The sequence below is a fragment of the Copidosoma floridanum genome, unplaced genomic scaffold (assembly GCF_036245765.1).
Source record: "Copidosoma floridanum isolate Cflo_tuat_1 unplaced genomic scaffold, Cflo_Japanese_pri ptg000033l, whole genome shotgun sequence".
Taxonomy (NCBI): Eukaryota; Metazoa; Arthropoda; class Insecta; order Hymenoptera; family Encyrtidae; genus Copidosoma; species Copidosoma floridanum.
The window spans coordinates 4,831,634-4,846,859 of NW_028321910.1; the positions used below are offsets into that span (position 1 = coordinate 4,831,634).

At 36.4% G+C, this 15,226-nt stretch overlaps 1 pseudogene; it reads left to right on the forward strand.

The window, feature by feature from the left end:
- Positions 1-9,136: 9,136 nt before the first annotated feature.
- On the forward strand, positions 9,137-12,696 carry LOC149373302 (uncharacterized; annotated as a pseudogene).
- The last annotated feature ends 2,530 nt before the right edge of the window (positions 12,697-15,226 follow it).

Here is a 15,226-nt window from a genome sequence, read left to right on the forward strand (position 1 = left end):
TTACAACACCGTCATTTATTGCAGTTCTTGGCCGACGAAACTTCGTTTACAGTCTCCGTGCACGTACGTTGGCGCTGCTTAAAATCTGTTCGGAACATGCATACACTTGATCAGACTCTCTCTCAATTTCCCCTCAATACATTTTTGCTCATTCATCCTCATAATTCGACTCGATCATTTTCACGTATAATATAATTATGTATAATTTTTGTGTTATTATTTACATGTAAGTGAACGCAGTTTATTTTAAAAATGTACGTTCCCTCGTTTCTTACAAATTAGTTTCATCAGGTAGATAATAGTTATCATAGGAGCTAGACGCAAACGTTTTCACTGGGAAAATGATCTCTCAATGTTTATTTCTTTCCCACTCACTCCTGAGCAACATTAGTTCACTAAAAATTAATGTGTCATATTCAACGCTTATATTACATTGATTTTTAGTAATCAATCGCTCCGAGCGCGCACACGTTACGCCAGTGAATCTTTCAAATCTTATTTATAATCACATTGTTTTCGTGTCGTCCAACGTGTTGCGATTATCGATGATCCCTGTTTTAATTTTTTCGTGATTCTTTCATTTTCAAACGGATCCCTAATCCTTTTTATTTACAACAAATGCATACACATTTTTAAAAAATTTCAATTCATACCACATCGTACTCACTCACTCACTCACTCACAACTAGATCACATTCGATGATCTTCGTAATCTTTTAATCGCAGTTCAAGTCTTGTAATATCGTTTATTACAGCTCGAGCATTCGCTTTGCAGTCTATCAGTCCTTCAGTTCTGACTGTTCACTCCCTTTCGCATTTTTTTTATTCCACATATTTTTTCCATTTATTATGCTTCATGTGTTTACGTTGGATTTTTTTTTTTTTTTTTATGTAATTGATAAGTGTCTACTCGCTACGACTCGAGTTGATTTGACTCGACACATTGATTTAGACAAATTGAAAGTTTAGATAAAATGTACAAGACATAAATTCTCTTTGTTTTTTTTTTTTCTTTGCTTTTTTTTGCTTTTTTCTTTTTTTTTTGTATTTCTGTGAAGAAAAGCTTCGTATCGCCGTTTTTTTGTCTATTTTTTAGTGAGTGATGTATTTAAAGGGATGAAGATATAAACAAAATTCCACCCTTTTACTATTTAACGAGTATCAAACTCTCACTTATTGTATTAAGTATGCGCGCGTATCAATAATAGTACGCAAAAAGGAATGTTTCATCATGCACGCATTATTTTAACGATAATACTATATTTTATGAGAAATGACAGAGTACTTACTTCGTGACAATGCCATGCTCAGTTTGTTTGTGACTTTACATTTTTGTGTAAATGTTAAAAAAGTAAGAAAACTCCCATTACTGTTCCGTTTTGTTATCTGCTTATTTTTTGTAAAGTTATTTTATTTTTTTATGAATTATCGTTGAATTTCGGAGCCGAATACCAAGACGCCGAGTAATACATTTGGAAAAAAGTATAAAAGCATTGTTTTATTTCTCGGGTCAGGACGTGCAGCCAATTGGCCTTCGCCATTTACTTCTAAATTTTGGTCCAGTCTCCTAGTTTCGCGGAACAATAAAGCTAGTTGATTATTGTTATTATGATTTAAAAAATAAAAGAAATTGTAATTTTGATTTTTCCTGGTGAGAAAGTTATATCCCAAATTTAGAATTCAAGTGATTAAATGTTTTTTAAAATTAATTTTTCATCAACGAAATTTCATACATCAATTTGAAACGCTTTATTTTTACAATTAACAATGATGAATAACGCTCTTAAAAAGTTCTTTGTTCGAATATAAAATGAATTATTTACACGTTAAAGCTGACAAAATGTTGAAAAATGCAATTAATAGTGAATGGGCGATTTTTTTTTTAATTAAAGGATTCATTACAATATATACAATTTTTGCACTAACTTTCGTGATTCGTGTACCATGTTTAATGTGTCAAAATTAATCTAATTAACTAAGACTTGACGAATGTTACAACTGCAATTTTTTAATTTTAACTAACGGTTAATACAAAAAAAAGAATATTTTATAAAATACTTCAAAATTGGAAAACTTACTGAAAAGCTTATCTCGAACATATCGCCTTACAAATAAGATAAAACTAATATACGCGTGCACGTTATCATGTTTGTACGTGACGACTCTACTAAAATAAGTATTCAGGCCTTTGTTCGGCAGATTATCTTTAGTTTCGATCAATTACTTCATAGCTGTAATTTAAAAATTTTTTTTATTTAAAAGTACTTGATTTGAGGTAAAATTTAAGCCCCGGTGGATTAAAAATAATGCTTGTATTATAAAGTAATACGCGGTTGAAAATCCAAAATAAGTAATTTTTCAAATTTTCTTGCATCTTTGAAGAATTTTTTTTAACATGAGCCAATGATTGTGAAAAAATGGATTTTAAACTGAACTTTTAAAAAAAAATTATTAATGCAATTTTTTGTTCACAATTGATTAGCAACGATCCGAAAAATTATTCTACAAGGGCTTAAGTTGTACCTCAAGTCAAGAAATTAAAAAAAAAAAAAAAAAAAAAAAAAAAACCACAACTATGAAATAACCGATCAAAACTATGCCGAACAAAGGCCCGAACGCTTTGTTTAATAGAGTCGGCACGTACAAACATAATAACTTGCATGCGTAGATAAGGTTTATCTTATCTGTAAGGCGATAAAGCTTGAAATAAGTTTTTCAGTAAATTTTCCAAACTATAAGCATATTATAAAATATTCATTTTTTCAAATTAACAGTTTGAAATGAGAAAACTGCATTTGTAATATTTAGGGAAAAAATTACGTTCATCGTGCTCAGTAGATTAACATACATTAAATTAATAAGCTTTAGTTGGCCCCATGTTTCTATGGGAACCCCTCTAGCTCTTGGATACCACGGGTGGAAGTAATGAATGCTCAGATTTTGGCTTGGCCTCGCGTGACAATACATACGAGATCTGGATTATTCTTTACTTAACCACCCTAGGCGTGTGAATAGTTAAGTTTGCACAATTAACAATCACAAATGAACATTAATTCAAAATTTATTAAAGTAATCCTGTTGAGTTTCCAAAATTTTATTTTAATAAAAAATAACATTCAAGCTGTTACTCAGATTATTTTGCTTTTTCTTCTTCTAAGAAACCTTTTTAAGGTTTCTTAGCAGCTATCTATTGATTTTTTTTTGAAATTTTAATATACAAAATAAAAGAGTAACAGGCACGAGTTAACCACCCAATGCTCTGCAAAATAAACATTTTATCATTTTTGATTACGCGCTTTATCACGAGTTATCCACGCCTCTTAAAATTATTTCGGTATTTCATTATGCAATTAGAGACGCTCCGATGCTCCAAGGAGCATGATGATGATTTTCGACTGCATCGACAGTTCTAACAATAATTGTTTACGCAGGCGACCGTGTGCTCGCGATTACGTTGCTATCACCATTACTCGTTGGTCCATTATTCGACTGTTGGACCGACGCTGGTGCTGGGTGTTGCTGATGATTAGGATTAACTATTACCACGTTCGGATTACCCAGTTTACCGACGCCGGTGAGATATTGAGCACTCATGAGCTGCCCAGCTTCGATAATTGGCGTACCGATTACCTTACCGGTTAGCGGACCTGCTGGCGTAAGGATAACCTGACTGTTACTACCTTGCGACAGTACAGTCATTGTAGGACCAATGACCGGCGTCAGGCTTGCGAGTTGCTGATGTCCCGATTGCGTTGTTACCAAATGACAATTCGCTTGAATACCTTCGTGATGTTGTTGGGCAGCTTGTTGTCCTGAGGACGGAGGAGCTATTGAGCCATTGTTGCTCGACGTCGTTTGCTGAACGAGAGTCGTTGTATGGGTCGCGGTCGTGGGCTTTGTTGGTTGTAGCGAGACACCTGCATGGCTCAGCGTTACACCTACCAAAAAAAATGAAGTTAATGCACCATAGTAAGAATATGTATACTGTTTATACTTTTTTTTCGCTTTCATTTGCCAAGGTTCCATTAACAGCAGCAGTTTTAGCACTTATATCAGCTTGTTCGTTGCCCCATGTTTCTACATGCAAAGGAATCCATACAAAGCGAATGAAATTGTCTAGCTCAATAGCAACTTACTGGCAACTTTGATAATTAAAATGATAAATAAAATAACATAAGCGCCAATCCCCACACAACCCGAGGCGCTTACTGGCCGCTTTGTTAATTAATATAACAAATAAAATAACACATGCGCAAATTTCCACACAACCCGGGCCGCTTACTGGCCACTCTGTTTCTTAATTAAAAAAATAATTAACGCAAGTGCTGATCACCACACATTCCGGAGAGCTAGATGATGATTTTGAAAATTAATAAAATTTATAAAGTAATAACACGAATGCCTATTACCAAACTATAAAGAGCACTTTCTAGTTGCGCTTGACTTTTTTTATCATTTGATGCTTTCTCCAAACAAATAATGCAACCAGTAAGCGCCCCGGGTTGCGTAGGGATTGGCGCTTGTGTTATTTTATTTAGTTAATTAATAAACAAAGCGGCCAGTAAGCACCCTGGATTGTTTGGTAATTGGCACTTGCGTTCATTATTTTTTCAATTAATAAACCAAGCAACTTAAAAGCGCCCCAGGTTGTGTGGGGATTGGCGCTTCTGTTATTTTATTTATTGTATTAATTAACAAAGCAACCAAAAAGTGCCCCGGGTTGTGTGGTGATAGGCGCTTGTGTTATTTTATTCAGTCAATTAATAAACAAAGCGGCCAGTAAGCACTGTGGGTTGCGTGGTAATTGGCACTTGCGTTAATTATTTTTTCAATTAATAAACAAAGAAACCAAAAAGTGCTCCGGGTTCTGTGGTGATAGGCGCTTGTGTTATTTTATTTATTTAATTAATAAACAAAGCGGCCAGTAAGCACCCCGGGTTGTGTGGTGATTGGCGCTAGTGTTATTTTATTTGGTCTATTAATAAACAAAGCGGCCAGTAAGCGCCCCGGGTTGTGTGGGGATTGGCGCTAGTGTTATTTTATTAGTTTGATTAATAAACAAAGTGGCAAGTAAGCGCCCCGGGTTGTGTGGGGATTGGCACTTCTGTTATTTTATTTTTTATATTAAAAAATAAAGTGTCCAGTAAGCGCTCCGGGTTGTGTGGGGATAGGCGCTTGCGTTATTGTTTAATGTATTTCATTAATTAGTAAAGCTTGTGATACTGCTTTAAGGTGCGTTGAGTTATTGGGTTAAATAGCTTAAGATTAATTTATCAAATTATGGTGTATGAAATGTTGTCGAGTTATCTAGGGTTTTGCGTCTTGCTCCATATAGCCAATTTGAATTTCTTGCAAGTTTGCCAGTAATATTTGAGAGCACTGATTACACCCAGGGGCAGCGATGGGATATAGTTCCAGCCAGATTAGGGAATTCTCTAGGACCCAACCTCTCTGACAACGAAAATCACTAGATAAAAGAAAAAATGGTTCAAAAGGTGACGCGCGAGATTCAAATAAGGTCCAATAACACAAGCATCAATCACCTAATGACCCGGGGCGCTTACTGGCCACTCTTTTAAATAAATAATTATTAAAAACACAAGCACCTATTACCTAATAACCCGGGGCGCTCACTGGCCACTCTTTTAAATAAATTATTATTGGTAAATAACACAAGCGCCTATCACCTGTTGACCCGAGGCGCTTACTGGCAACTCTGTTAAATAAATAATTATTAGTAAATAACACAAGCGCCTATCACCAATAACTCGGGGCGCTTACGGGCCACTCTGTTAAATTAATAAATCTTAATAACACAAGCACCTATCACCTGTTGACCCAGGGCGCTAACTAGCCACTCTTTTAAATAAATGATTATTGGTAAATAACAGAAGCGCCTATCACCTGTTGACCCGGGGCATTTACTGGCCACTCTGTTAAATAAATAATTATTAAAATAACACAAGCGCCTATCACCTATTGACCCGGGGCGCTTACTGGCCACTGTTTGAAATAATTAATTATTAGTAAATAACACAAGCGCCTATTACCTGGTGACCCAGGGCGCTTACTGGCCACTCTGTAACATAAATGATTATTAGTAAATAACACAAGCGCCTATCACCGTATAACCTAAGGCGCTAATTGCAAATCTAGTGAATAAATAATTATTTACAAATATGTCAAGCACCTTCTTCCTGATGATCCAGGACACTTATTTGCAACACTATTAAATGATAAAAAGTTGACCGATAACATATTAAACATATCACAATTTTGATTGCCTATCTAGTACGACAAAGAGCTTTTTAATTGGCGCTCTTGTAATTACTTGATAATTTAGTCTCCAATAGTAGCCAGTTAGTACCCCGGGTCATTAGGTAATAGGTGCTTGTGTTATTTTATTAATTATTTATTTAACAGAGTGGCCAGTAAGCGCCCCGGGTCAACAGGTGATAGGCGCTTGTGTTATTTACTAATGATTATTTATTTAACAGAGTGGCCAGTAAGCGCCCCGGGTTATTAGGTGATAGGCGCTTGTGTTATTTACTAATAATTATTTATTTCAAAGAGTGGCCAGTAAGCGCCCCAGGTTATTAGGTGATAGGCGCTTGTGTTATTAATATTTATTTATTTAACAGAGTGGCCAGTAAGCGCCCCAGGTTATTGGGTAATAGGCGCTTGTGTTATTTACTAATAATTATTTATTTAACAGAGTGGCCAGTAAGCGCCTTGGGTCATCAGGTGATAGGCGCTTGTATTATTTTAATAATTATTTATTTAACAGAGTGGCCAGTAAGCGCCCCAGGTCAACAGGTGATAGGCGCTTGTGTTATTTACTAATAATTATTTATTTAAAAGAGTGGCCAGTAAGCGCCCCGGGTTATTAGGTGATAGGCGCTTGTGTTATTAATAATTATTTATTTAAAAGAGTGGCCAGTAAGCGCCCTGGATCATCAGGTGATAGGCGCTTGTGTTATTTTAATTATTATTTATTTAACAAAGTGGCCAGTAAGCGCACCGGGTTATTGGGTGATAGGCGCTTGTGTTATTTACTAATAATTATTTATTTAAAAGAGTGGCCAGTTAGCGCCCCAGGTTATTGGATGATAGGCGCTTGTGTTATTAATAATTATTTATTTAAAAGAGTGGCCAGTAAGCGCGCCGGGTCAATAGGTGATAGGCGCTTGTGTTAATAATGATTATTTATTCAAAAGAGTGGCCAGTAAGCGCCCCAGGTTATTGGGTCATAGGCGCTTGTGTTATTAATAATTATTTATTTAAAAGAGTGGCCAGTAAGCGCCCCGCGTCAATAGGTGATAGGCGCTTGTGTTATTAATGATTATTTATTTAAAAGAGTGGCCAGTAAGCGCCCTGGGTCATCAGGTGATAGGGGCTTGTGTTATTTTAATAATTATTTATTTAACAGAGTGGCCAGTAAGCGCCCCGGGTTATTAGGTGATAGGCGCTTGTGTTATTTACTCATAATTATTTATTTAACAGAGTGGCCAGTAAGCGCATTGGGTCATCAGGTGATAGGCGCTTGTGTTATTTTAATAATTATTCATTTAACAGAGTGGCCAGTAAGCGCCTTGGGTTATTGGGTGATAGGCGCTTGTGTTATTTATAATTATTTATTCAAAAGAGTGGCCAGTAAGCGCCCTGGGTCAATAGGTGATAGGCGCTTGTGTTATTAATGATTATTTATTTAAAAGAGTGGCCAGTAAGCGCCCTGGGTCATTAGGTGATAGGCGCTTGTGTTATTTTAATAATTATTCATTTAACAGAGTGGCCAGTAAGCGCCCCGGGTTATTGGGTGATAGGCGCTTGTGTTATTAATAATTATTTATGCAAAAGAGTGGCCAGTAATCGCCCCGGGTCATCAGGTGATGGATGCTTGTGTTATTGGACCTTATTTGAATCTCGCGCTTTACCTTTGGTACTATTTTTTTTCTGATCTAGTTATTTCCCACGTCAGAGAGGTTGGGTCCAAGGGAATTCTTAAATCTGGCCGGAACTATATCTCACACCTGTACAGAGGTTTTTCTGATGGGTCAAAACTCCGATTTAGTTCTTTCTCGCATAATAGCTAATGAGCAGTTAGTGAATTACGATGTGCCACCTGCCACATTGTTGGCGTGTCATTGCCGTCATTGGTGATGGAAACGAGACAAACATATATTATAGGCGGCACAAGTCTCCCGTTTTCCCGCCAATGGATCTCTTCGGCACTCTCCGCCGTCTTTATACCTTCAGTCAAAGCACGAGGCTACGCAGTTTCAGTACATAACATACATTGCAGTTTTGGCTCTTTGACGTATATGTATTGTAACGTGCATCTAAAAGTGCTGGTGCTTGGTTGGCAAGTGTGCAACTGTGCTTTCGAGTGATCGTGAGCAGCGTGAGCTGCGTGAGCGCATTTTGAGCGCAAAAGTGCTATACTTACCTAAATATATTGGTATATAAATTATATAATATATGAAATATTTTGGAAATATAAGATACTTTGACAACACTTACGAAGTGCAGTCTGTATCTATATTGTGTTGAGTAGTTAGTGTTCTTGTCGTACGGTTGATTGTAAGTTGTATCCATTTGGTTTGCGCACCGAAATAATATATACTTACGTGGTGCTCTGTCCGTGCTGGATAAATGTTTACTTATTTACTTCGGTTCGAAAGTTTTTAAAACGCCTGTGACAAGGCCAATGGTGAGACAAAAGTAACGGAGCTCTTAGCACGTGGAAGCAACAACAGCAACATTATATATATTATACAATCGTGCAATTGCGGCTTCTGAGGAGCCCAAGAGGAGAGAAAGGAAAGAAGAACCAACGAGTAAGCTCGATGAGCGTTGCCATCGGAGAACCGGACTTAGTTAATTCAGGTCACAGATACAGGTTTCGGTCAGTATCATATACCTATAAGTAATACCTAACACTTGAGAAAATGTTTCCGCGCGGGCGACTAAATATATCATATAGAGTATTGTAAGTAGGCGGATTGCCTTTAGGTCAGGCCTGATCTTTGTCTCTGGAGACGAGCCAACGAGGGAAGCTAAAGCCGGAGCGGGAATTGGGTTTTACAACCTCACGACGGGCGTCAACGCGCACTCTCGCCAAGTGTGAACGTCCGACATGCTTAGTGTGGCTCAAGCACGTCATCGTTCAGCCGAAACGCCGGCTTCAACATCGCAACGTTCTGCATCAGGTGAGTCTTACTTTCCTTTTACACCCAAGTACTAAGTATACACACACTATCATTTATACAGCTTAAAACTTCATTTTTTATTTTTCCCACTTATGCATGTGTGTGTACATTATATATATAAATATATACGTTCTTGCTTTATACTCGCTAGCTCTTCTGCTTCTATTCATTCTGCCGCTGCTCTCTGCACATGATGGCTTTCTCTCATTATTACGGTTATTCCATCAAGTTTTTGTCACAGTAAAACTGATAAGTAGTCTAATTACTTACCTATTATACTTGATAACAGCAATCCGACTCTTGTGATATACATATGCATACCCACATATACATAGGCACACCGGTAGACTGATTATCGAGAGCGATAATACAAATATTTTTGTAATTATTTCTAGAAAATAATTTTTCAAAATGTTAGTAGCAATATATTAAACACAAATTTAATTCATTGGGTGGCCTCCTAATACATACCTTCTGGACTCAACTGAATATTCTCAACATAGTTTTCCTCATTGTCAAGGTTTTGCTTCTTGCTGATAATGCAATACTCTGGTTCCGTGCTTCTGCGTTTGAGCACATTAGATCTCTCAGGTGACCATGCATGTACTGTAAGAGAAAAAAATTGTTATTTGACAAGTTTTTTTATTACAAATTATAAAGTTGGACTTTGTACACTACGGTTCATTAAACGCAGAAGCACGGAACCAGAGTATTGCATTATCAGCAAGAAGCAAAACCTTGACAATGAGGAAAACTATGTTGAGATCATTCAGTTGAGACCAGAAGGTACGTATTAGGAGGCCACCCATCCCCTTCCTAAGTGTTAAATGCCTTGAGTATGTCTCCCTCTCATTAATATGGTTATTCCGACAAACGGAGTGTTCCTACATCTTTTTGGTTAAGTGTCAATGTGTTAACTTGAATTTTCACTCCGCTTAATTACTTTTTTTTTTTTTTTTTTTTTTTCCAATCAAGTTTTTGTCACGATAAAACTGATAAGTAGTCTAGATACTTACCTATTATACTTAATAACAGCAATCTGACTCTTGTGATATACACATGCATACCCACATATACATAGGCACACCGGAAGACTGATTATCGAGAGCGATAATACAAATATTTTTGTAATTATTTCTAGAAAATAATTTTACAAAATGTTAGTAGCAATACATTAAGCACAAATTTAATGAACCGTAGTGTACAAAGTTCAACTTCATAATTTGTAATAAAAAAACTTGTCAAATAACAATTTTTTTCTCTTACAGTACATGCATGGTCACCTAAGAGATCTAATGTGCTCAAATGCAGAAGCACGGAACCAGAGTTTTGCATTATCAGCAAGAAGCAAAACCTTGACAATGAGAAAAACTATGTTGAGAACATTCAGTTGAGACCAGAAGTTACTCTGACGCTTATTTCTAAAAATAGTGGTTTAACTGCAATCAAGGAAACATATCAATACAACATCAACATTCCCAATTCCTTTGACGAAAGTTATGAAGAGGCTTGTGATGAAAGCTTTGAAAAACTCAAAGATGAGAAAGTTGAAGAAACATCCGTCAATTTAACTAGAAATAATGATTTCAGTTATCTTGAAAATTACAAAGAAATTAAGTTGACGAGAATTAATCAAACTGGAAGTATTTAATTACTAAACCAAGATGAATTGCATAATTTATGTTTGCCTGATGAAGTCCATGCAAAAGATTCCGAAGCATGTTCACAGCTTGATGATTTAGAGGCTCAAATATCAACCAAGTTGGTTGCTGATCTTCCAGAAGTTTACATTGAGCCTTGTTTAAGTAATGCTAAAGCCAAAATTTCAGAATCTAAACCAAAAAAGCGCAGATGACATAAAAAAACTCAAGCAAGGCTCGAAAGAGCTGCTGAAGTATTGAAACAGCAAGAAGTTAAAAACGAAATTGCTACTAACTCTGATTTAGAGAACTACAGCAAGGATGGAAACTTGATTTCATCTACAATTCCAGTCAATGATGAAATCATTTCTGACCAAACCACATATCCCGAGATATGTTCTTCATTGTTTGAAGAACCGCAAACACCTATTTCTAGTTATACAACTGCCTCTACTGTCTGTGATTATGATCTCTTCAGTAATGTTGGGATTTTCGTTGAAACTTATTGGTTTAAGGACAAACCCTACTATACTCATGGATTGCCAAACCCAGTAACAGAAAACAGATGTTGGATTAATGCAACTTTACAAGTTTTGTTTCGACTACCTGTTTTCAACGATCTTAGCTTGTTAGATACATCTAATTGTTCTAAATTGATAAGGTCACTTGAAAGTATTCAATACTACTGGAAAAGAGGAATGAACAGAAACTACGCTTACAATACAAGTTTTCAGTAAGTAATTAACGCTAAGCTTGTATCCTTACACGATTTATCAGTTTCTTTTGCAATCTTTAATTGTGTTATTTTTTGTTATAGTCATTTCAAAGAGGAGTTATCAATATTTGACAAAGGCTATTCATCCAAAGCCCAACAAGACGTTTCTGAATTTCTTATGAATCTAATGAATTTTATTAAAACGGAATTCGAAACAAAGTCCAAAGAATCACATAGTAATGAAATTGAAAATATACCTTATAATGAACAAGACACACCCAGAAAGTCACAAAGTACTTCACATGATTTGAATAAAAGATCACCATTTGCTGATATTTCTGCATCTACAGGTCAATCTAGAAGCAGTCATGTAACAAATAATGAACAACAAGAAAAGGGAAGTACTACAACTCTTTCCTCACCAAAGTCTCAAAATGATAAAGCTGAAGCTAGGCCTAATGTCATTGATGACAATTTCTTACTATACATGGTGGAAAATTATTCTTGCCTTCAATGCTCTAAGAAAAGACAACAAAACATAGAAAATTAAATGTTATTGATTGATTTGCCGTCCGACGATTGTGATGGTACTCTTGACTTAATTGACATGATTAATACAACCTACCATACCGAACAAAGAGAACTGACTTGTGAATCATGCAAGCACGATAGACATACTATGGATACCAAGTTATAGGAGATTCCAAAAATTTTGATGGCTTAAATAAAGCGGTATGAAATGACTAGCGAAGGTATCATCAACAAAAAATCGACTAAAATTGATATTCCACGGTTATTGCAGCTTGACAGCCTTGTTATGTAAGTCTTTTTAATTCACCAGTATGCTGTACAAAAATTTGTTGTATCATTAATATAGTATTGGCTTTGTTTCAGACAAAACGATTCAGAGTTGAGTCTTTCTCCATCATATGAACCTGTTGGTATAATATCACACATTGGTGACAGCATAGACTCGGGATATTACATTAGTTTTGTGAAACACAAAGATGAATGGTTTTGTTATGATGATGCAAATGTAAAAATACTAGATGAGGATGAAGTTTTTAAATGTGTACAAACGAATGCTTATGTAATATTCTTCCAAGAGACGGGTCGGCGACATTGTGCCTAAAACTAGGCTAATACTTTTGTTTTATAAAATGTCAGATTTAGATTTATTATATTACAGACAATCACAAAGTCATTCTACAGCAGAGCCGAGTCACCGTCAAGAGTCTACTAATCTCTGTCAGCGTTTATTATGTATAGTATTTGAATTAAAAAAAATCGACTTGTCAAAGCTGCTGGGTGATTTAGTAGCAAAAATATATTAATGAACTATGATGTTAAAAAAAGTAAATTAAGATTTTTTACATCCTGTACAAGATTGTTGTCCTCAACTAAAAATCAATCCAAAGCACACATAAGTATTTTTGTAAGTAGTTAGACGATATTGTCATAGCTTGCATCAATAATCATTTGTATGGTTTGTTCCTATTCAGCGCATTTATTCTTGACAATAATTTATGTGACTCCATGAAATTTGAATTAAACATGCAAGTATACAAATACTCGTACATGGATACGTGAGTTCGCGTACGCAAATATAAAAATGAATTGTATACCTAAAGAATCTGAACACGATTACTGCATAACATTTTGACTACCGAAACGGAGCATAATTGAAAGGAAGTTATGAAACATGCACAATAGCTTTGATTTAAAAAAAAAATTAACTAGTGCAGAACCAATTGTTAAGGGCATAAGAGAAGCTCTCTCCATCTCCATGTGCGTATCGTTAGATGGCACTAGGAATATGGTAAGAAACGGTCACGGTGGTCGCGGTCCGCCAACACTGCGTCGCATTGGCGACAGAGTAAGCCAGAGACAATCGAAGGGTACACATCAGGAAGCGAGTTTGCTGGTAGTCTCGTGGTCGCGCTGCCCTCTCGCTGTACGTGCGTATCTTGTATTTGTATCATGACTCTTTTGTGATTCATTCAATAAATTGTTCTTTTCCATTATTAAAACTCCTCACAACCTAAGTTATTTAACCCGAGCACCCACCACGCCTGAGACAAAGACTCGAATCATAACAATTCAGAAGTGGGATAGTGATTCGCGTTTGGCCTTTGAGCAAGGTCGTAAAAAAAAAAGTTTGAGTCCGTGTTGTCTTCTCTTTTTGGTGGGACTAGCGGGGGGGGGGGGTTTAGCGTTTTGCTGCATGAATAACGATTGCGTCGAATTTGAGCTCTTCGTGAGAGAAAATCACTTGGGTAACCTGCTCCACGGAAATCCAGCCATCGTTGAAACGCAGCTGCGGGAAGCTTTGGCAGAGATCAAGCGGCAGAAGAAGTCTCAAGCAGAGAATCGACAGGTGTACGAGAAGGAGGTGGAAAGAATTAGAGCGGAGGCTCAAACAAAGTCACATGGGGCGGTTGCAGGGAACAGCTCAGACTCCGCCATATTGGGTGTAGTGCAGTAGTTGGCCAACTTAGTGCAAGTCCAAACCAGTTCGTTTGCGACGTTGCGGGGAGTGGTTGCGAATGCGCAGCCGGCACAGTTAACGTTGATGCAAGAGACCGTTCGAGAATACTCTGGAAGTGAGGGACCGAAAAAGGCTGAAAACAATGAAAATACTTAAAACACAAATTAAGGAAACCTGAGGATGTTTGTGCTAGTTTATTAGGAGACCCAGAAAACGCCATTTAGTGTGGTAACATTAACAAATGTGAGAATATAAGAAGCCACAGCATCAGCTAAATGAAGAAAGAAGCGGTATCCTGTCACAGTGCTAGTGACATGTAGTGAATGCCATAGAACTTTTGTTTTATACTTTCGATTTTTCTATATTATCAATATTTTGCATATCTTTTAGCTCCATACACCTAAATTGGCCTGCACTTTTTAGCATTTTACTGCACATACTTTCTTTTATCCTGTAACCTTATAACTACAAAAATAGTAAAAAAATGTTCATTATATTTTTTTCTTAACTTACCATTAATTAAAAGTGTTTAAAGTGGCTCCTCACTATAAATCCTACAAGAAGAGTAAGCATACTGCAACACAGCTTTTCATTGGCTGTGGAGGTTCTTGACTAAAAATGGATAGGTACCTATATATATATATATATATATATATATATATATATATATATATATATATATATATATATATAGTCCCTTCAAAAGAAGTTTAGTCACATCCACACCGTTGACCTATATCGTACGATACAGTGACCCGAGCAGACGTATGTATACAAAAAGTACATAAGTCAGCCCCGCATTAAATTATTTTCTTGGTTTAGCGTCACACTTATTTTTATTATAATTACGATTCCCCACAACTCCTATTCATTTTACGTACAACTTTCTGACCAATTCAAACTACGCGGGCTACCACTCTTCCGTGTAGCAGACGCCCCACACTTTTCATCTGTTTTGTGACTTGCACAGTTATCTACTATTTTCACAAAATATCCTATAAAACCCATGGTAATGTCCAAGTACTTGAATGTCGTTGGAAAGATTCTGATTTCTTCTATCTGCTACATAGTTTTCTATTAAGAACTACAGTATCTTTGCTGAGATATCATACAACCTGTGCCACCAATTTGACGACTCTCCGTAAGAGGCTATGTTACAGAGTCTATTTTCCAG